Raw genomic sequence first — 23,211 nt, 5'->3', positions numbered from 1 at the left:
CCAACCCTGGCCCCCGAGGAGCCTCCCGCCAGCCCCAGCCTGGCCCCAGAGGAGCCTCCCGCCAGCCCCAGCCTGGCCCCGGAGGAGCCTCCCGCCAGCCCCACCCTGGCCATGGAGGAGCCTCCTGCCAGCCCCGCGCAGGAGTTGAGGACTGCGGCGCTGCAGACACCAGCAGCTCCGCATTCTCCTGCGGGCCAGAAGCTCCTCCGTGCGGTCTGGCAGCCCTGTCTTTCAAGGCTCCTTCTTTGGAGGTGAGGAGACCCAGGGAAAGGGAGGAGGACTGGGGCGGTGGGGGACTAGTAACACCCTGTGCCCATCGGCTCGCCAAGGCGCCGGGACTGACCCACGTGACCCCACTAACACCAGTGGGGGTGGCACAGACACGCCCCATGGCAGGGGATGCTGGGCGGAGTTGGGGAGCCCAGCCTCCCTGATCATGTTGGGGTGGGGGGCTGACTGCCACAGGGCCCTGAGGCTGATGGGGCTGAGGGCATCTCTGGGAGGGGCAGGGTGGGGCCCTGGCCGCCATGGGGCTCCTTACAGAGAAAGGGGAAACATGGAGCCTTCTCTGTCCACTGCATCCCCCCAGCAGCAGAAGGGATTAAACTTTCTCCTTCCCTCCCTGGTGCAGATACCCCCAGTGCCCAGGTGTCGTGGCCTGAGGAGGAGGAAGAGGAGGAGTGCGAGGAGGAGGAGGAGCAAGACATCATCTTGGTGATCCAGCAGCACCTGCAGGGCAGAGCTGAGGTACAAAAATCCCCCAGCTGCGCTGCCACCCAGTCTGTCCTGCTCCTTGTTCCGTCCCCACCCAGGCAGGGGGTCTTGCACAAGAGAATCCCTCATCCCCAATGGGGGGACACATCTCCTCTGTTATCTGGCACCCCAAAGTGGGGACATTTGTCCCACACAGGCCAAGGTCCTCGCAGACACTGTCCAAGTTCCAACCCCTGTCTGCGCAGGGAGACACTGGTTTTGGGAAGCGGGCGGCTTTCCCTGTCCAACCCCATGGAGGTCCTGAGCCCTGGAGCTGGTTTGGGTCTGGGGTCCAGGGCATGTGCCTTGATCCTGACGTGCTGTTCATGGATCAGGGGTTCAGAGGGGATGCGTTACCCCTCCGTGGCTGATCCCAGCCTTCCTTCCTCTCCTCATTCTCTGATCTCCTGCCTGGACTCTCCCAGGGATCCTACCTCCCACCCATTGCAGTTTGGCTGATCCATACTCTGCTGGGTACCAGGCCCTGCCCAGAGAACTGCTCAGAGCAAGGATTAATGAGGCAGCAGGCATCCGGCCATGAACTCTTGCTAAGTGTCCCTGGAGTGATGTGAATGGGAGAGGCCAGGATGCGCCTTTTGAGTCTTGCCAGGGCTCCTGGAGAATCCTCCTCATTGTCCCCTGACTGCTGTAGCCCCGTGTCCCATGACTGACGGGTGCTCCCTCTTCTTGCAGGCTCTGCACAACCGCCATTTGCGGAGCCTGGACACCATCCTCAGGGGCTGCCTAACAGAGACCCCCACCGTGGAGAAGCTGCAGCACCTCCTGGAGGTGAGTAGAATGGACGGTCTGGGGTGGAATTGCCCCTGAACCCTGTGGGAGGGCAGCAAAGGAGAGGCTAGAAGAGCCACGTTTCCATTGTGTCCTCCCAGCTTGGACCCAGCCGGCCACACATTCCCAGAGCTGCCAGTGCAGGGGGAAGGAGCTGGGACTGTCAGCCAGAGCTCTGCACGGTTGCATTAAGCACTAACAGTGAGCAACAGGCCTGGCTGGGGCCTGAGAGACTGAACCCCCTTTTCAAGCTCTGCGACCAGGGCTCGGCTACTCCACCCTGAGCACAAAGTCTCAGCCCCTTGGGGAGGGGGAGAGGCTGGTTTGTAGAGCATGTACGCCTGCCCGCTGACCCTCCCCTGCCTCCTTCTCCCGCAGCACATCCATCGCTCTCTCCTGGCAAAAAACACCCAGGAGAGAGCCAGGGCCGTCCAGACCAGCGCGGCCCTGCTCCAGTTTGCTACCTCCCTGCCTGGATTTGACGTAAGTGACCTCTGACCCCAGCGTCCTGCAGAGTCAAGTTCCTCATCCCCTGGCTAATTGGTCCCCCTGGGTCCGTAAGGGACTGCGTTCCATAGGCCGCTGGCTGGCAGGGTCGTGCCTGGCCCTTGTTATTCTGGAGCAGCGAGGCAGCGAGTGCTCAGCGAGGGCCCTTGCCCTGCTCCCTTTGCTCCGAGCTCCCTTGGGGACAGAAAGGAAGAGGGCCCTCGCTGCTCTCCCCCAGTGCCTCCTACAGAGGGGTGGGAGCAGAGCTCAGGTCCAGGGGCGCTGGGGCGCTGAAGGGAGAATGGTGATGGATTCCCCTCTCCTTCTCCTTCCACCAGACCTCCTCCACCTTCTCCAAGGCAGGTGAATTTGTGCTGCAGCTGGGTCTCTGTGCATACCACCCAGCCAGTGACATCAGTCGGCATGCCAAGGGTGGGATCTCTTGGCTGCACAAGCTCCTGCTCCAGAAGAGGGGTAAGAAACCCAGCTGGGCAATGGGACCCCATGGAAATGAGCCTCTGGGAGACTAGCTCCAGCTGGCCATTGGGACGCCTCTAGAACTAAGGCCTCTCTGCTTAGACCCGCTGTAGCGGGAAAGAGGAACCCCAATAGAAACAAGGCCCCTCCTTTGAGACTCCCTCTGCTGGGCAATGGGACCCTACAGAAAGAAGCCCCCTCCTCTGAGACCGACCCCAGCTTAGATGGTGACTCCTTCTCTCCCCCTCTCTCTGAATTAGGGAGATGAGTGTGAAAGTGCCAGGGAAATTGGCTGCTTTATCTCAGAGCCCAGCTCTGTCCCCCAGCCCAGGGAAATCAGCCCACCCCATATGGGGCAGCCAGCTCGTGAGGGGACAGGAACGGAGCTATTGAGACACATGGAGGGAAAGAGCCTGTCATGAGGGCAGGGGCAGGAACAGGCACCACAGGAGATGGACACAAAGCTTGTAGGGTGTCACCAGTCAGGTAGCCAGGGCCAGATCCTGACTTCAGTGGGTGTGGCGGGTTCTCAGTATTAGACACCCCCATGAACAGACACCCACTCCCAGAGCACAATGACCGTAAGGGTCACATGATTACTGTGATGGCTGAAACAAATCCCCCTTCTGGTACTAACCCGCCTGGCATGGACCCTGCAATTCCATTGGGCCGCGGACGCCAGGAGGAGCCTGGCCAGTGTGCACCCAGAAGGAAACAGGCACTGAAAGCGGAAGGTCAAACCTCCCCAATGGGTGTGTCTTTCTCTCCCAGGGCTCAACACCAGGAAGGCAGCAGACCTGTGGTGCCAGGACGGGCTCCATGACCCCAAGCACCTGGGATATAGAAATCTGGCCAGGGTGGGAGAGGTAAGGACTCTCCGCCGGTGCATTGCAGCAGCTCAGGTGTGGAGCTGTGTCCCGCTGCAGTGAGTGTGTCATGGACACAGGGCAAGAGCCTGCTCCTTATTTCCACAGAGTATGTGAGGCTCCTGGGAATGTCCATGGGGTGAGGCGTGGGAATGATCCAGATCTAAAAGACCCCGAACCTCTAGTGGGTGAGCTGCAGGAGCTGTCGCTGCTGGGAGCAGCAGGGGTCCTGGGCTGTCTGTGTGAGCTGGGTTCCAGAGCGCGCAGACACATTCCCAGCATCTCATGGCACCTGCGTGAATCCTGCTCCATAAGAGCTATTGGAGGCCTCAGTGCCTGCAGCCTCCTACTGAAGGGGGTTCCTGGTCCATGGGACCCCAAAGGTTGGCTGCCCCAGGACTCTTCTCCACCTTGTGAGACACTAGAGGGATTTGGAGCCTGGTTCTGGGCCATTGCAAGGGCTCTGGTTCTTTTGGTTTTAGGTCTTCGGAGAAATATTCACCGAAGACCAGAAGAGGAGTTTCCTCCAGGCGGGCCTGCTGGCCATCCACCACCCCCACAACCGCATCAGCCATGCTGGCCTGGTGCTGACGTATTCCATCGTGGGGGAAGCCGGCCAGCTGCTAGAGGACGAGGTAACCAAAGAGGGGTCACCTGGGTAGAGACCCCCAGGGCCTTTCACCTCCAGGCCATTGAAAATCGCTCCCATCCCATCCCCATGCGCTGACCAGGGAGCAAGGAGAGGGTGACCCCAGACAGGTGCCATTGGTCAGTGCCAGCTTCTCCCCTGAGCAGCTCAAAGCAGGGCAGCCTGGCTGATGTGGTGGAGTCAGTCAGCAGAGGCTGCATAAGTGCCCCATTCACCAGAGCCACTGCCCATGGCATCACGTTAAGGACATGGGGATCCCTTGGGAAAGGTGTCCACTTCCTCTCACCCCCGGCACTACTGCCCAAAGCCTCCCAGCCCTCGGCTGGAGGCGAGGTGGCTGAGGACTCCGGGGAGCGGAGCTGGATTCCCGCTGGGTTGGGAGGTAGAACAGTTCTCGCGGGGGGACTGAGAGGAGTGGGGGCAGGAGTTCATTCCACAATGGTGGGAGAGGGGATGGAAGTCACTAGAGAAGAGACAAGATTTCGTCTCGGGGGTTGGGCGGGGGAATCCATCCCTCAGATGTGGGGAGGAAATGTTGCTGGCTCCCGGTGCCGTTAATACCCTTCGTTCTCATGGGTGTCGGAGTCTCTGATTGATCCTTGTTCCCTTGCAACAGGGGGAAATTACAAACAAAATCATGGGACAGCTATTTAATATCAGGCTCATGGGCAAGCTGCCCGACGCCCTGAAGGAGCTGTGCTCCGTGGGGCAGGATTGAAGGCCCCCCCCCCTCGCATGACCAGCTCGGACCCCCTGCCGCAGGTACTGCTCTGTCTCACTGTGCCTGGGGGGAAGGGCTGGGGGGAGCGGCCATAGAGCCCCCCGCAGCACTGAGAGAAACCAAGGCTGAGCACCTCGCTCTGGACACCCTGCCCCACCCCGACCCCTGGGGCTGGGCCCAGGCCAGATACTGGTTGGGAAGAATCAGGCTGTGGAGCTGGCCCAGAAGTGAGAGCATCCGCAGAGCCAGGGGTTGTGCTCAATAGCCATTGCAGTCTGGGAGGGGTGGCCTGACATGGGGCCCCTCCCCCATCATCACTGCTCAGACCTTCCCATGGCCCCTGTCACCTCTGATGCAGCGAATGTCCGACCATCCCCCACCTGGGGCCCAATCCACCCACCTGGTATCTGAGCCCTTCCCAGCCAGGAATGAAACTCCCCCCGAACACCCTGGGGCAGGGGAGGAGCCTCCCCATCCGGCAGGTGGGAACTGAGACGCAGAGGAAGGGCTGTGGGCCTGGTCACACAATCCTGGGTGTAGATCTGGGAAGTGGACTGGGTCCCGGCCTAGAGCCTTTCCCCCAGGGGCACCTTCACTTCTGCCCTTTATTCTCCCCTCCGGCCAGGGGGTCTGTGCGTGTGAAATGAACAGGGAGGGTGATGGGGTCCTGGCACACAGCCTGGATGGGAGCTCCCCTTGGCTTGGTCCCCAGGCTCAGAGACATCTTTGTCATCCCGCTGTCCTTCTGTTATTGCTAGGAAGGGAGTCCCCCGATAAGGGGTCTCCAGGCTCCAGTAAGTCATCCTCATTCCTGCCCGCATGTACGCCCTGCCCTGCCCTTCCCTGCCCTCCGGTTTCTCGCTGTTGACTCTGGCTGGGCTCTTGACTCCAGTGTCTAGCTATGACTTTGGCATGACCCTTCTTGGCTCCAGATTTGGGTTCTGAACCCCGGCTCAGTATTCTCCTTGCCTTTCTCTAGCCTTGCTCCAGGCCCTCCACCCACCCGCTGCACAGCATTGCCTCCTCCTCCTCCTGATCTTCCCCAACACCTTCAGTTTCAACTACATGGCTTCGACCTCTGCATGGATATGGACATTGGTTCATACTTCTGCCCACCCGGCTTCGACCTCCGGCCTGGACATTGACACTGGCTCCGGTTCTGCCTGCACATACTCAACACCTGGCAGCAGTAGACAGGCCCCATGTAGTGAGGCGGCCTGGCTCCCAGGCGCACCTGAGAGGGATAAGCCAGATCAGCTGCCTCAGTGGGCGGAGCCACCGCCGCCTGTCCCCGCCCCCCGGAAGTCAAGGGGCGGGACAGGAAGTACAAAAGCCCGGGCCCAGCGCTCAGTTGGAGCCCGTCTGCGGGAGGAGACAGACGCTGGTGCCCGAGCTCCAGCCGAACCAAGCCTGCCCCAAGCCCGGTACCCAGAGGACACCTGGTCGAACCTGCCCCTAGCCCGGTACCCAGAGGAGGACTGGCCGAGCCTGCCCCGAACCCGGTACCCCGAGGACGACTGGTCGAGCCTGCCCCGAACCCGGTACCCAGAGGAGGACTGGCCAAGCCTGCCCCAAGCTCGGTACCCCGAGGAGGAGTCGAGCCCACCGGTACACCCCTCTCCTGAGGAGCCGATGCTGGTAGGCCCCCCGGCTGAAGCCGCAACGACACAGGCACCAGTGGAGGGGGAGAGTGGAAGTGGCCCGGGGATAGCCGACCCCAGTCTGGCTGCCGCTGACCCTGAGCCTATGTCAGTGTGTTGCGGCCAGGATCCCCACTGACTGCAGCGGATCCCCGCAGCTGCTAGGGCCCTGGGCTGGGACACAGTGGAGTGGGTGGGCCTGTGTCCCCCCTGCCACCCCATTCATGGGTGGCAGTCTCCCCCTCAACCCCACCGCTTGGGCTTAGGAGCCTGGACTTACCTGAACTGCTGCTCAGCCCTGCCTGAGGGTCTGAGCCCTGTACCTGTTGCTGCCCCGCCCTGAGCTAGGGCCTGGGCTTGAGACACTGAACTGCTGCTCAGCCCTGCCTGAGGGTCTGAGCCCTGCCTCTTGGTGCTGCCCCGCCCTGAGCTAGGGCCTGGGCTTTACAGACTGAACTGCTGCTCAGCCCTGCCCGAGGGTCTGAGCCCTGCCTCTTCGTGCTGCCCCGCCCTGAGCTAGGGCCTGGGCTTTACAGACTGAACTGCTGCTCAGCCCTGCCCGAGGGTCTGAGCCCTGCCTCTTGGTGCTGCCCCGCCCTGAGCTAGGGCCTGGGCTTTACAGACTGAACTGCTGCTCAGCCCTGCCCGAGGGTCTGAGCCCTGCCTCTTGGTGCTGCCCCGCCCTGAGCTAGGGCCTGGGCTTTACAGACTGAACTACTGCTCAGCCCTGCCTGAGGGTCTGAGCCCTGCCTTTGGTTGCTGCCCCGCCCTGAGCTAGGGCCTGGGCTTTACAGACTGAACTGCTGCTCAGCCCTGCCCGAGGGTCTGAGCCCTGCCTTTGGTTGCTGCCCCGCCCTGAGCTAGGGCCTGGGCTTTACAGACTGAACTGCTGCTCAGCCCTGCCCGAGGGTCTGAGCCCTGCCTCTTGGTGCTGCCCGGCCCTGAGCTAGGGCCTGGGCTTTACAGACTGAACTGCTGCTCAGCCCTGCCCGAGGGTCTGAGCCCTGCCTCTTGGTGCTGCCCGCCCTGAGCTAGGGCCTGGGCTTTACAGACTGAACTGCTGCTCAGCCCTGCCCGAGGGTCTGAGCCCTGCCTCTGGTGCTGCCCGCCCCTGAGCTAGGGCCTGGGCTTTACAGACTGAACTGCTGCTCAGCCCTGCCTGAGGGTCTGAGCCCTGCCTCTTGGTGCTGACCCGCCCTGAGCTAGGGCCTGGGCTTTACAGACTGAACTGCTGCTCAGCCCTGCCCGAGGGTCTGAGCCCTGCCTCTTGGTGCTGCCCCGCCCTGAGCTAGGGCCTGGGCTTTACAGACTGAACTGCTGCTCAGCCCTGCCCGAGGGTCTGAGCCCTGCCTCTTGGTGCTGCCCCGCCCTGAGCTAGGGCCTGGGCTTTACAGACTGAACTACTGCTCAGCCCTGCCTGAGGGTCTGAGCCCTGCCTTTGGTTGCTGCCCCGCCCTGAGCTAGGGCCTGGGCTTTACAGACTGAACTGCTGCTCAGCCCTGCCTGAGGGTCTGAGCCCTGCCTCTTGGTGCTGCCCCGCCCTGAGCTAGGGCCTGGGCTTTACAGACTGAACTGCTGCTCAGCCCTGCCTGAGGGTTTGAGCCCTGCCTTTGGTTGCTGCCCCGCCCTGAGCTAGGGCCTGGGCTTTACAGACTGAACTGCTGCTCAGCCCTGCCCGAGGGTCTGAGCCCTGCCTCTTGGTGCTGCTCCGCCCTGAGCTAGGGCCTGGGCTTTACAGACTGAACTGCTGCTCAGCCCTGCCCGAGGGTCTGAGCCCTGCCTCTTGGTGCTGCCCCGCCCTGAGCTAGGGCCTGGGCTTTACAGACTGAACTGCTGCTCAGCCCTGCCCGAGGGTCTGAGCCCTGCCTCTTGGTGCTGCCCCGCCCTGAGCTAGGGCCTGGGCTTTACAGACTGAACTACTGCTCAGACGTGCCTGAGGGTTTGAGCCCTGCCTTTGGTTGCTGCCCCGCCCTGAGCTAGGGCCTGGGCTTTATCGACTGAACTTCTATTCAAGCCTCCTGTAGTGAGGCGGCCTGGATCCCAGGCGCCCGAAGGCGAAGAGCGACCCCTCACCGGAAAAGGGGACCCGCACCCGGACCCTTACACCCCACCATTAATCAAACCCTAATCCCGCCCCATGACTCCTTAGTCCCTCCCACCTGTCACCGGAAGTCCCGCCCTATGGGGGTATTACTTCGTGGTCAAGGCGGCCACATGACTGGAAGGCAGGTGTGTCATGTGACCCCTCTAAGAACTCCTCCCACCACCCTCTACCAATCAGGATGGGTTTCCTCCCGGAAGGACCACCCCAAGAGGAGATTTGACCAATCAGGGTGAGCTCTGGGGTGTGAGGGTGACCCATCCCGACGTGTGTCTTGTGACCCCTCTAAGAACTCCTCTCACTGCCCTCAACCAATTAGGATCAGTTTTGTCCTGACAGGACCACCCCAAGAGGGGATTCTGACCAATCAGGGCGAGTTCTGGGGCAGGGGGACCCGTCCGGGAGTGGGCCGTATGACCCCATTAAGAACTCCTCCCAGGGCCCTCTGCCAATCAGAGTGCAGCACCATCACCTCATAAGTCCCAGCGCTGGACAGACGAGGCCATCTCTCACCAAGGACACATGGTTTAGAAATCGTGGGAAGGCTGCTGAGAGGAAACCTGGACTCCTTCACCACCCCCGTGAGAACTTCGGACTCTGTCTTCACCCCGAGGGTCTTTGACCATCCGCGGAGAAAGCGCTACATCAGCGACAGTGCCGAGGAGGAGGAGGGAGCGACCGAGGGGAGCCCTTTGGCCCAGCCATTGATGGATACGCCGGAACCCGAACCCAAAACCCAACTGCTTGTGAGACACCCCAATGAGCATGGTGGCCTCTCTTTGTCCACCCCCTTAGAGGTGGAATGCGACTGTGGCTCGGGAGTCACCGGCGCACAACGTGAACACAGGTAAAGGAATGATTAAGTCAGGGGTGAAAGTAACTTCCAGGACTTACCGGTACTGCTGGAGTCCTGAGGGGGTGTGGCCTCTCAAGATTGAAAGGTCCTGGAGCATCGGCTGTGGCTGGGAGCCCCAGGGCCTTTAAATTCCCCCCGCAGCTCTGGCAGCCGGGTTCGAGCGTGGATTTAAAGGGCCTGGAGCTCCCATGGCTGTGGGGAGCCTGAGCCTTACCCGGCTGGAGCCAGGATTTAAAGGGCCTGGAGCTCCTGCCGCTCCAGAGAGCCCTCAGCCCTTTAATTCCCTGCCCCAGCCTGGGTGCTGGAGCTGCGTGCAGGGGAATTAAAGGGCTCTGGGATCTACGCAGCCATGGGGAGCACTGAGCCCATTAAATCCCGGCCCCAGCCCAGCTGCTGGAGCTGTGTGGGGAGGAGGGGGAAGATTTAATGGGCTCTGGGTTCCCAGCAACCGCAGGAGCGCTGAGCCCTTTAATTCCCAGTCCCAGCCCAGCTCCTGGAGCTGCGGGGGGGATTTAAAGAGCTCTGGGCTCCCCGCTGCCGTAGGAGTTCTGAGCCAGAGATGAAAGTAAGCTGGTACGGGCCAGTACAGCATAGTGACAAGAGCCAGTACGCTGTGCTGGACCGCACCAGCTTCCTCAGTGGGGATTTAAAGGGCTCAGAGCTCCGGCAGCTGCGGGGAGCCCAGAGCCCTTTAAATCCCTCCTCCCCTCCCACCGCAGCTCCGGCAGCCGGGCTGGGGCTGGGAATTAAAAAGCTCGGTATTCCCTGCAGCGGCAGGAGCTCTGGGCCCTTCAAATCCCGGCCCCAGCCCGGCAATGCTCTGGCTCCCCGCAACCGTGGCAGCTCCGCGCCCTTTAAATCCACACCCGAATCCGGCTGCCAGAGCTGCGGGGGAATTTAAAAGAGCTCCCGTGGCTACAGGGAGCCCAGAGCCCGAGCCCTTTAATTCGCAGCCCCAGCCTGGCTTCCAGAGCTGCAGGGGGTATTTAAAGGTCTCTTGGATTCCCGCAGCTGCGGGATCTCCGAGCCCTTTAAATCCTGGCCCCAGCCCAGCTGCCAGATCTGCAGGGGGAAATTAAAGGGCTCTGGGCTCCCCGCAGCCGTGGGATCTCTGAAGCAGAGATGAAAATAAGCCATTATGGTCCAGTACGGCATACCAGGAAGAGCCAATATGCCGTGCCGGACCACACCGGCTTCCTCAGCAGGGATTTGAACGGCTCAGAGCTCTGGCGGCTGCAGGGAGCCCAGAGCCCTTTAATTTTCCCCCGCAGCTCTGGCAGCCGGGCTGGGGCCAGATTTAAAGGGCTCGGTGCTCCCCGCAGCCGTGGGAGCTCCGGGCCCTTTAAATCCACACCGAACTGCTGCCGGGCTGCGGGGAATCTAAAGGGCTCGGGGCTCCGCAGCGGCCTGAGCCCTGGGCCCTTTAAATCAACCCTGGGCTCAGGGGCAAATTAAAGAGCCTGGGGCAAATTAAAGACCCTGGGGCTCCCATCCACAGCTGGTGTTCCAGGACCTTTAAATCTTGAGAGGCCCCACCTCTTCCGGTTGAGGCCATGCCCCCTCAGGATTCCGGCAGTACCGGTAAGTCCTGGAAGTTACTTTCCCCCCTGCTGTGAGCCCTTTAAATCCCAGCCCCAACCCAGCTGCTGGAGCTGCGTGGAGGGGAATTTAAAGGGCTCTGGGCTCCCTACAGCTGCCGGAGCTCTGAGCCCTTTAAAGCCCTGCTGAGGCTGAGGCGTTGTTAAAGGTCTCCAAGCAGATTCCTGGCTCTTTGGCGGGTCTGGAGGAGGTGTCCTTGTAGCACTGACTAAGCATTGTCAGAAAAGTTGCCCAGGCCTATGGGGGGTGGGGGGGGAACCATTTTACAAAACTGAACTTTACATAGGTGTGGGTGAGAAAGTTGGTATTCACTTCAAATACAAAACCTCACAGAACAACCCAACCAATAAGCAAAATATATTTACTGGGCTTCATCCATCCATCAGTCACTGATGCTGGTGAATTTTCCCTTTCAGCTGTCTCGTTCCCTTTTCTTCTGAGCTTGTTTTCCCTCTGCTCTAGGGATCTCTCATGTTTCCACCGTACTGTGGAGCAAACAGCATTATTATAAAACACAGGAAACCCTCTTGTAAACTTCAAAACTAAATATTCATTAGGGGTTTTTTTCTGTTTAACAAGTCACAGCTTTAAACCAAATCACCCAGTTCAGGCTGTACGACAAACAGGTTTTGAGTTTATTTCTACCACTTAAAACGTAAAACAAACAAACAACAAAAACCTCAAAAACCTTTTTTAAAATACATCTCAATTTGCAGAATAAAAACCAAACTGCTTTTAAAATCCATTTTAAACCACATTTTGCACAGGAAAAAACCCCTGTTGGTTTGAAACAAACCAAGTACTTTTACACCCTACACCTATGCCTTGCCCAGACCCCTCTCACACACAAATCAGCAGCTTTAGAAACACACCAAACCAAGTTTGCCTCCATATACTTTTCAATAACACCCCTCCCCCCACATGCTTTTAAAAACCAGTTGCAAAAAAGTTCCCTTTCACTAAGGGATCCAGTGTTGCAGGCACATGCTGGTCCTGTTCCCTCCATGTGTGTTTGGGCCTTCAGGTTAAAGAACAAGCAAAAATGTTAGTGACTATTACCACCAAATCCCTATACAAACTGTGTAATAACTAAAGGTTTTAAAAACAATATTAAGCACAACTATAGTTAAAATGGTTTTTCCCTTGGCCTGGTGGTGAAGTGCAGCTTAAAGTTACTGGGTCCATGCTAAGCAGATCACGCTGCAATGAAGATAGGCACCATTATTTTCCTAAGACAGCCTGGGCAAAGAGAGGCATTATACAATGTATAGTTTCAGAGTTCAAGCCAGCCAGCCGCACTCTGTCTGCCGTCCAGCAGCCTTTCAAGAAAGTTTCTGTTGAAAAGAACAGTCTCCAACAGACCTGAGGTTTTTAGACCATCTTAGCCCATTGTTTCCAACAGACTTCAGCATAGTAGCTAGCAGCTTAATTTAATTCCCACAGCTCTGAACTAATAGATCCTTAAGGACTTTAGGAACCCGTCCCGCAGCACCCCCTGTGGTGATCTGGGGTGGGGGGACCAAGCTGTCTGCACAACAGGGCTTTTTTTTTTCTTTTATATTTTTTCTTTTTATATTTAAGTTAAAATAAATGTTTCTGTGGGGCCTTCTTAGAGTATTGAACAGTCCCCATTTCCAAGCAGGGGGCCCTTTGCAGAGATCAATGAATGTCTTGGGGCTTGAGTTGTTTTTTTTAAACACGTTTCTTTCATGCTTAAAGTTTGGGGTGGGGGTGTTTTCTAGAAAGAATGACCCAGAGCATTCGACCAACTCCAGGGCCATATTTAATCTGTCCAATAGTGTTCCACCAGCTCCTGGGGTCATATTGAAACTGTCCAATAGCATCTGTGAATTCCTGAGGTTTTATTTCATTTCATATTAATCAGAACTCACCATCCACAACCACCCACACACATCAAATTTAACCCTATGGCACCAAGGGTAAGTAATCACAGTCACCCTGGCTATTCAGTGAGGGGGGAGTGGGGTTTAAACCCACTCAGTTCAACAGGATAAGTCAACTCTATTGTACTCAAACACAGGTCTGAACAGCCTGTTTGTTTTACTGTAAGCACATTTCTTAGGATCCCCCCCCCCCCCAACATACATTTCAGCTTTTTGCTGTAAATGGGTCACTTTTACACACAAAACCCCCAAGCGCTAGGTTCTCACACACAATTGATTTTTGATTTAAAAGACACACAGCTCCTTGAAACCAAGCCAAGATGCTTCATTAAAACTTTTAGCTCACTTAAGGGCCAAAGGCCTCCAAACAGAAACACAGAGAGTCACAAAGCCCTTTTCAATAGGGTTTGTTTTTTAAATGTACAGCTACCAAGTTTTCTATCGTGTGTTTGTCCCCTCACCTTTCTCTAGCTGAATCCTTTTAGATTTCTTACAAATAGTCTTTTCCTTAAGCAGGGATCTGTAACTTTTTGTGCGGACTAGATGGCCAATATCACGCCGTGTCGTGGAAAAACGCCCCCGCGTTGTATTTGGATCAGAATCGCCCGAGGCCCCTTTATTACGAGCATGCGGGGGGGGGGGGCACAGCAAACTGGCGTCCCCCTGAATAGAGATTTTTCAACAGGTTTTATAGCAAAAAACCCACAATTCATGATACACACATCCTTGTTCACATGATTGCCATAACTGGAGAAATGCTGTGCAAGTGAGTGGAGACCCTGACTGTGTTTTAAAGAAAATGAACCAGAAGGTGCCTGCAATTTTTCCACTCCAGCTGTAAGCAGGTTATTTTCTTTAAAACACAGTCAGGGGCTCCACTCAATTGCACAGCATTGATCAAGGTCCCCTCTTGCGCTGAATGTTCTTGGCTTAGGCACAGACATTGCACAGCAGAACCTCCGGCAATAACCGTGTTTCATCATCTTTCCAAACCCAGCTCAGCACATAGGCCCCAGAGCTTGTGGTTTATATCCACTAAAGTCCAAGTCACCCAGTCATGGGCCGTTGGCCTGGCAAATCTATGACACGGCCCTCACATTCTTCACAAAGCTTTTCCCTCAGGCAGTGCTTAAGGGCAGCATAAACAGCAACACATACAATAGTCCGCGTGACTTTTTTACGCTCACAACGTGGCACTGGCTCAGTTAGTTCTATGCCAAGCCTCCTCCAAAACACCTCATGGCCATCATCCTCAGAGTCCTCTTCAACAATTTGTATCGGCGTTGAGCAAAACCAAGGTGGGCCCGGTTATCTTCGCTGCTTCATGCAACGCTGTCCAGGGTTTCCAGGCCATGTAGGAAGGCATCATTGAGCTGTTGATTTTCATAACAGAAACAGTGTAAGCAGCCCACTGCTTGTTTTTAGATTTACACGACCCCCGGTTCCTTACCCATTAAGAAGCGATCGCTTCTTAACCATTCATTAACCTGTGTGACGTCCTTTTTGTTCACCTTCTCCCTGCGTACAGTCATGAAAACCGGTCCTAAGAGCAGGCCCTTTTGGGGAAGAAGAAATGTGGGACTCTGCTACGCCTCTCTTTAGACAATCAGCTCCTGAACAAAGCAATCATTTGAAACCATTACCCTCTGCTGTGAATCCCACAATTGTTGGCTCACAGGAAATCTGCAAAGAGTTTCATCAACCTTCATCTGCAAGGATTTCCAATCTAAGGCTCGTTTGGGCAAGGGACAAATGGAAGACAGATTTCAAAACAGACGATGGACATTTTAATGGTCTGATATGCTAGTTGAGCTAACTAATGGTCCCCTGACCTTGCAGCACTTCATCAGTGATGTATTTGGGGACAGTGTCATCTATGCGGGTGACATACGTCTCTTTTTGGAGAACCCAGAGCAGCACACGCAGCACATCCGAACCTGGAGAGGTTTCGGAAGCATGGTCTCAACGCAGAATTGGAAAAGCGGAACCTCCAGCCAACTCTCCACAGAGCTTTGGGGGTACATCCTCTCCCCAGAAGATGTTACAATTGATCCAAATAAGGTGGAAGCCATTCATAAATGGGGCGAAGTTGGAAGCCCTCAAGAAGTGCAGCGCTTCCTAGACTTCCCTCGTCCTGTGAAATCGAGACGTGCTGGCTCTCAGTGATGCTTAGACGGAAAACCACGCACCCCACACAGAGGTTGGAACCATCCACTCCCAGCTTGTCCTGAGGAGCCATGATTTCTCCAGGAGCTGGGTAAAGGGCACCGGGATCAGTCTGTCAAAGGTAGGGGAGGATCGTGTGAGGAGAGGGTCTAAGAGAGGAGGAGCGTGGGCTAGGCTCTGTATTTGGGCTTGGCAGGGATCGAGAGAAGGGAGAGGGCTGTTAGGGGACAATGCGAGGTGGGAGGGGGGTCGGAGATGGGGGCAAGGCCTGAAAAGTTCAGCTGCTTTAGATCAACTGTGCCAGAGAATCACTGGTTGACGTGACTGAAAGCTCTGAGCTGGGGCTGGCCAAAATCCTCCTCCTCAGATGGGAACATCCCAAAAGTCTGCAGAAGCTCAGCCTCTGAGGTGAACGTTGTGGCCCAAAACTCTCTCTGCTCTGTACCTCACAGGATTCCAGCCGGCTGTTCCAATCCAGGAGGAAAACTGCCACCGAAGTCTCCCAGCACCTGGGCAGTGAAGTGCCACTTAACCCCGCTGTGATGCACAGACCTTGCCCTGGCTGTCTGCACAGGGCTGAATTTCACCCCTTCTGAGTGTAAGGAAATAATTGGCTGAAGGCCTTTTTCTTTCTGGATGTCTGTCTAGTGGGAAAGAACCATGGGGATTTTTAACCTGTTTCGCTCCCATGCCTGGTGCTTTAATGATGCAGAGAAGGGCTGATGCATTGGTTGATTTCCCACCTTTTAATCTACTCTCTTTTAACAGGTATTCTAAGCCCCCCCCACCCCCGTGCATCATATGGGCATTCTTGGGGGCGCAGATTACATCAGACCTGCACCTGAATAAATAATAGGGACTGAAATATGCAGACACTAAAGTTCTGCAGCCAAATTCTCAGGAACCTTCCTCTTCAATATAGGATCAGGATTTTGTTTTGAATTGTTTTATTTTATTAAAAAGTGCTGAGCAGATGCTACACTGTAAGAAATGGAAACAGAAGCAAAAACTGAAAGACTGTTACTAAAACCAATGAACAGCTGCAGAGAGTGGAGACCCGGCAAAGCAGACAAATGAATACTGTGAGTAAATAACCTGAAAGCAAATGAGGAAGAAAACCTCCTCTGGGTAATTGTGGCTCTTGGGACCAAAATCAGGTTCCTGGTACGTAGCCTGGCTGAGATCATCCCTTTGCCCTGGATCCCAGACCTGGGATTCAAATGTCATTCTCTGTGTGGTGTCCTTATTTTATTCCTAGGAAAGGGATCCCCAAAGGAGGTGCAAGGATCCGGGACTCTAGTGTCTGCCAGAAGCTTCAGCCACCTTCACAGGTAGAAGTCACTGGCTTTCCTACAATGCCACTAGTGCTCTTCTTGATCTCCAGATCTGCTCCCTCCAGCAGGACAGAGACACCCCTTAACTCCCCGAGTCCTGATTTCCTGCCATTCAAGGGGCTGAGGGTTTGCATTGCCTCCACCCCAACCATCCGAGACTTTTCCTATGGGAATCTCCCTAGAGCAGGGAAGAAATCTGTTCTTCCATTAGAACCAGTCTGCTCAGTAAATCCACCCACATTGACCTCATCTCAGCTGCTTTGTTTATCCGAGATTAGTGGTATCTTTGGAAAACCCTTAGGGTGTCGGGGTGTGAGGTGGGGCAGGGGATGCAGGAGCTCCAGCAGATTCCCCTGAAGAACACCACCCTGTCTTTCTCTGCTCAGGTTAGAGCTCGCCGTCCATTGCGGAGGTGAAGACCGGATGGGAGCTGCTGGATTGACCTTGATGTGCCATGTCCTTGTGTGGATGAAGGACCTACATCTCAGGGGTGGCCAGCAGCAGATGTAACACCTGTGTCCAGGAATGGGCTAAATAACCTACATTGAGAGGTAAGTAAAATCATGGCCACATGTAGACATCACGGGAATTGGTGGGGATTGACCCAGGGTCCTTCAGCACAAGCCCCTCTCATTCACTGTCAACAAATCCAGCTCCACCCACTAGACCACACCGCATTCCAGAGCCCCAGATCCCAGGAGCCCTGATTCTCAGACCCAGGGCTCACATCACAAGGCCAAACCTCCTCCTGTTATGGGCGCTGCAGAAGGGAGGATTGGCAAAAAAACCGTCTACATTCCCCCTGTCAGAGACTGCGGCCACGGGTGACAAGTGAATGAGCTGAGATCTCCCCTGTGGGAATCTGAGGGGCTGCACATTTGGGGTTTCACATGGATGGCCTCTGGCAGCCATTGACAGAGTGTTCCTGGGAGGAGATTTTCCGTCTCTCATAAAGGGGTTTCTATTCCCCCAGGTCTCAGCCGCTCAGCAGAATGCGGGAGAGCCGAGTGCTGATGGGCTAGAGGGGTCCCAGGAGTCGCTGTGCAGCAGGGGCAGGGTCTGCAGTCACCATGGGCCACACCCTGCGCTCCAGACAACCCAGGCTGGTTCCCTGGATTGCAAAGGGGACTCTGGCTTGGGGAATTGGTGCTGGTGCCTGTGTCCACAGCTGGGATGTTTTCCTGAGGCTACTCCATGGTCCAAGAAGCGCCATGAAAGCAAGAGGAGAATGGACATTAGAGAGCGAGGCCAGGACCTCTGCGGGGCTGCTGCAGTCAAACATTCTCAGCCAGAAGAGAGACGATGGGAAACGCACTTCGCTGGCTGGCCACAGCCGCAGCAGCTGTCTCAGAAAGCTCTGCTCATGCTCCAGCCAGCAGAGGCAGGACAAAGAGCCACACAGGGAGAGCCTGGGTTGCAATTAGCAAACTGCAGTTTTTTCAGTGGATTATGCTGCCCTGACCGTCTATTTCCTGCAATGTGCACATCCAGCCTCCCTGGCTGACCTCAATGGGAGTTAGGTTCTCCGTGCCCACAGGACAGGGCTGGCCTTACCATGAGGCGAAGTGAGGCGGCTGCCACAGGTGCCAAACTGTGGCAGGGCACCACTAGGATCCAGAGCGTAGAAAAGTGTGTCTGGTGCTGGTGCATATGTTTTCTCTCTGCTGGAGATGCACAGAGCTGGTGGAGTGCTGTGCTGGAGGAAGGGGGAACAAGAGACATAACAGGCAGACAGGAGAAAAGGGGAGAGGGAATAACAGAAAGCAACAGGAGCTGCAGGGAGGGAGAGGAGGAGGAGCCTCTTATGTACCTCTCGAGCACCCCCAGGAGTCTGGACAGATTAACACCAGCTTCTCAGGGAGCTTCCTATTTCCTGCTGCTTCCTTGAACCCGCTTGAGGAGAACAGGCAGTCAGTCAACTGAAGTAGTAGGAGCCAGTTAGGCCCTTAAGATGCTGATATCTTCCCTCATTCAGACCCTGCTACCAGCCTGCTTATTTGTCCCCTGCCACTCTAGCTGGCACAGAACAGCAGTCATGAGTGAAAGAAGAAAACGCCCCTCTGAGGCAGCATTCAGAAAGGAAAGACAGCAAAGGAAGCTTTTCTGTCTAAGCAGGAAGGAGCTCTCCTGAGATACACATGGTTCACGTTGAGCCTTCCGGCCCCAGTGAGGATGTGAGTGGTGAGGAGATGCCTGATCTTCCAGGTAGTCAGAGTGCAGGAGACCTGGCAGCTACTGCAGCATCCATATCTCCATCTCAAATGGATGTAACCATGCACATTCCTGTAGAAAAGTGTAGATTAGAGAAGAGTGTGGTGGAGGCACAAGATACAGCTGCTGCTGAGTTTAGTTCCTTAAATCTAGATGATCCAGGACTGTGGACCCACTTGAGCAGTAGCCTGAGGACTTCCTTGTACTGCCTGGGCCACAGCAAGTGAAAAACTTCATGTTCCCCAAAGAAAATGAAAATAGAAGTTTCCATCCAACACATTCCTGGTGTGAAATCCCCAATGGTGACAAAGCGGAGAGGCCATGGCTTATGTACTGTGATAGACCCAGGGCAGTTGGGTACAGCAGAATAGCAGAAGGCAGATATACTGGCCACTGGATTAACAGTTTTCTGTTCCCTGACTGACCAGAGCAGGGGCTGCTCCAGGCTAATGAGAACACCTGTCTCTAATTAACCTGTAACGAGTCAGGTGAGGCCATTAAGTAATGTGACCACCTGACTCTAATTAAGGCCCTGCTGATACTATAAAAAGGGCTCACTCCAGTCAGGCAGAGGAGAGCCAGGGATCCAGAGGAGAGGAAGTGCAGCTGAAGGGCTCATAACAGAAGACATCCTCAAACCATCGTTAAAGGAGCCCTAAGGTAAGGGTGAAGAAGGGAGAAGTAGGAGAGCTGTGGGGAAGTGGCCCAGGGAAATGTAGCAACTCTGGCAGTGAAAGGTTGGCTGCCAACAATTGCTACCATTAGGGTCCCTGGGCCGGAACCCAGAGTAGAGGGCGGGTTCCCCCCAACCCACCACTACAGGAACAGCTCCTGGAAGGGGAAGTCAGGTCCCTGTCAGGACAGGAGGCTGAACAGAGACTGTGGGAGTTCTCTCTCCAACCTCTTTGCAGCCTATGATGAAAAGGGCTCAGTAGACTGTAACTGCTGCAAAACGTCTGTTAGGCCTGGTCTACACTAGGACTTTAATTCGAGTTTAGCAGCGTTAATTCGAACTAACCGCTCAACCGTCCACACCAGGAAGCCATTTAATTCGAACTAGAGGGCTCTTTAGTTCGAATTTGGTACTCCACCCCGACAGGTGGAGTAACGCTAAATTCGACATGGCTAGCTCGAATTAGGCTAGGTGTGGATGCAAATCAAACTTAGTAGCTCCGGGAGCTATCCCACAGTGCACCACTCTGTTGCTCTGGACAGCAGTCCGAGCTTGGATTCTCTGACCAGCCACACAGGAAATGACCCGGGAAAATTTGAATTCATTTTCCTGTCTGGGCACTTTGAATCTGACGTCCTGGCTGGACATCGGGGCGAGCTCAGCAGCACCTGCAACGATGCAGAGCTCTCCAGCAGAGGAGTTCATGTTATCCGTGAATAGAAAGAGGGACCCAGCATAGACTGACTGGGAACTCTTCGATCTGATCGGTGTGTGGGGCGAGGAGTCTGTGCTTTCGGAGCTGCGCTCCAAAACAGGGAATGCGAAGACCTACGAGAAGGTCTCCAAAGCCATGAGAGACAGAGGATACAGGCGGGATGCAACGCAGCGCTGCGTGAAAATCAAGGACCCCAGACAAGGCTACCAAAAAATCAAAGCGGCAAACGGACGCTACGGAGCCTGCCACCACTGCCCCACCAGTGACCGTTGACTCTGACGATGGGACAGTGTCGACGGCCAGTTCCTCGGTGATGTTCGCGGACGGGGAAGATGAGGAAGGGTTTGTGGAGGACAAGGCAGGCGAGAGCGCTTACAACGCTGGTTTCCCCGACAGCCAGGATCTATTCATCACCGTCACGGAGATCCCCCAACAACCCTCCCCGGCCATTAACCCGGACCCTGAATCAGGGGAAGGAGCAGTCGGTAAGTGCTTTAACCATGTTAACTTTTATTCTTAATATAACAGGAATCTTAACTGTGTGAAAAGGAGGGCTCTCTAGATATGGGGATAGAACAGAAATCATCCTTGGAGATCTCCACGAAGCTCTCCTTGCGTTAATCGAAAAGCATCAGCAGGAGGTTCCTGGGGAGAGCTGCCTTATTGGGTGCTCCGTGGTAGCACAGTTTTCCGCGCAAGGCTTTCATGAGGTACTCAGGGAGCACTGCCTCCCCGAGCACGGCTGCATCGGGCCCTGGTTCGTGCTAGCTTTCACGCAGCATGCGCTCTCTATCTCCTTCAGTGACCCTCCTCAGGGTGATCTCGCTCGGAGACTCCTGCATCTAATTAGGGTAATTACTGTAATTTTACACCTGGTCCAAAGTATTTTTAAAAAATCTTCGGACAGACGGCATAGCACAGACTCAGCACGCAGCTGCGTGACGAGCGTAACGGAAAGCCAAAGAATATAATGGACGCTCATGGAGGGAGGGGGGAATGAGGACGCAAGGTATCCCACAGTTCCTGCTGTCTCCGAAAAGTATCTGCATTCTTGGATGAGCTCCAAATGCTTCTACGGTCAAACACAGTGTCTGCGGTGGGTCAGGGCATAGTTCGGCAATTTGCGCACACACCCCACCCACCACCAGAAGTGAAAACAATCCTCTGACTCTTTTACATGTCACCCTATCTTTACTGAATGCTGCAGATAGACGTGATGGTGCAGCACTCAACACCAACATCCTTGCTCCCCCCACGCTATGGATGGCTGATGGTACAAAAAGATGGGTATCCGTCCTCATCATCAGCCTATTGGCACATGGGGCAGTGCAAAAGGGTTGGTAACCATGCCGACTAGCATCAGTAAGGTCGATCAAGGGCGCCTGTCCCTAATTTTTGATGGCAGATGGTGCAATATGGCTGGTAACCGTCCTCATCATTGCAACAGGGGGCTGAGCTCCATCAGCCCCCACCCTTCATTGTAAATAAAAGATTCAATTGCCCCTGGACTAGCAGAGGGATGATGGGCTCCTTCATACACACTCCTTAATGTCCTGCCTGGACTATCATTGCAGCTGGAGGCTTCCTTCCACTCATTTCTCACAAACAAGTCACTGTGTCTTATTCCTGCATTCTTTATTACTTCATCACAGAAGTGGTGGGACAATGGTATGGTAGCCCAGGAAGGCTGGGGTAAGAACGGAATGAACAGGTGTTGTTGTTGCAGGAGCACCCCCTGTGAATAGCATACAGCTCATAATTTATGCAGGATCGGACACAGAGCAGCTGTGCTCTCTGGTTCTATGATACAGTGGTTCTCTAGTACACTTGCCCATAATCTAGGCAGGACTGATTCTATTTTTAGATACCAAAAAGGAGGGATTGACTCAGGGAGTCATTCCCAATTTTTGCTTTTGCGCCCCTGGCTGCTCGGCCAGGGGCACTTATGACAGCAGCAAATACTGCAGTGCAAAAGGACAGGTAACCATGCCTATCTTATTACCAATTTATGGTATGGTAGATGGTACAATATGGCTGGTAACCATCTCTGCTGTCATGCAAAAGCATGCTGCTGTGTAGCGCTGCTGGCCCGCCTCTGTCAGCAGCATCTAGTACACATACGGTGACATACACAAAAGGCAAAACAGTGTCCATGGTTGCCACGCTATGGCGTATGCCAGGGCAATTCTGGGAAAACGGGCTTGAAATGATTGTCTGCCGTTGCTTTCCCGGAGGAAGGAATGACTGGCGACATTTACCCAGAATCCACCGCGAAAATGATTTGTGCTCCAGCAGGCACAGGGGTCTCAACCCAGAATTCACAGAGACAGCCTAGACTCAGTTAATTGTTCGCAAAAATGTATCTTTGCAAGGAATTCACTCCGTTTCCCATCTCACAGCTTCCACTGTCTCCAGACCTGCCACAGCATCCCCCTCGCAGAGGCTGGCGAAGATTAGGCGGCGAAAGAAAAAGACAAGGGACAAGATGTTCGAGGAACGTATGGGCTGCTACCTAGCAGAGGCGGACCAGCAGAGCCAGTGGAGGGAGACCGTCTCTCTGTGCCAGCGCTCACACAGCGAACGGGAGGAGAGGTGGCGTGAGGAAGACAAGCAGGCGACTGAAACGCTGCTTGGACTAGTGAGGGAGCAAACGGACACGCTCAGGCGCCTTGTGGATGTTCTGCAGGACCGCAGGAGGACAGAGACACCCTGCAGTGTATCTGCAACTGCAGTGTATCTGCAACCGCACTCCCCTGCCACAAAGTCCCATACCCCCCTCACCGAAAATAATCAGGAGGAGGGGCGGCCGGGGACGTGAATACTGTCACTGCACCACAGCACAGTGCTCAAGTACCCAAAAGCTCTCATACCCTACATTTGCCGAAGTCCTTCACTTCCAGACTCACAGTAGTCCCAATCCCAGTCCCATCCCCTAACTGTCTACTTAATTAATAGAAATGCTTTGCTGTTAATTACTGTTTCCGTTATGTTTTTTCAAAGAAGACTGTGTTTGAATGGGGGGCGTGGGGAAGGGGGTGGTTAATTGCATAGGACAGTCACCTTTCCCAGGGTACAGACACGGGGGCAGGATCAGCAGCGGGTCACACACACGGTGCAGTCAGTAGGCACCCTGGTCGTTTTTTGGAGGTGGTTTCCAGGATCTGTGTTACAGCTTCTCTGTAAAGAAACTGAACAGTCACAGGTCACGCTGCTTGCTGGTATTTGAAGAGTTCCTTGTCGCTGTCCCAGGCGCCTGTATAGGGCTTCATGA

General features: G+C 55.2%; 1 protein-coding gene and 2 long non-coding RNA genes across 3 annotated transcripts in view; 2 read left to right on the top strand and 1 right to left on the bottom strand.

Moving 5' to 3' along the window:
* LOC120394448 (C-type lectin domain family 2 member B-like) overlaps nt 1-23,211 on the bottom strand; it is a 1,239,960-nt gene that overhangs the window by 685,036 nt on the left and 531,713 nt on the right. The gene's annotated exons all lie outside the window — the stretch shown is intronic.
* On the top strand, nt 687-2,464 carry LOC120394470. The gene is made up of 4 exons (XR_005592296.1): nt 687-747; nt 1,447-1,542; nt 1,921-2,025; nt 2,367-2,464. It is a non-coding gene; the product is annotated as an uncharacterized LOC120394470 (long non-coding RNA).
* LOC120394467 lies at nt 16,032-16,886 on the top strand. Its single transcript, XR_005592293.1, has 3 exons — nt 16,032-16,089; nt 16,266-16,338; nt 16,728-16,886. It is a non-coding gene; the product is annotated as an uncharacterized LOC120394467 (long non-coding RNA).

This window comes from Mauremys reevesii, unplaced genomic scaffold (genome assembly GCF_016161935.1).
Source record: "Mauremys reevesii isolate NIE-2019 unplaced genomic scaffold, ASM1616193v1 Contig6, whole genome shotgun sequence".
Taxonomy (NCBI): Eukaryota; Metazoa; Chordata; order Testudines; family Geoemydidae; genus Mauremys; species Mauremys reevesii.
This window is presented reverse-complemented; position numbering and strand designations above follow the sequence as displayed.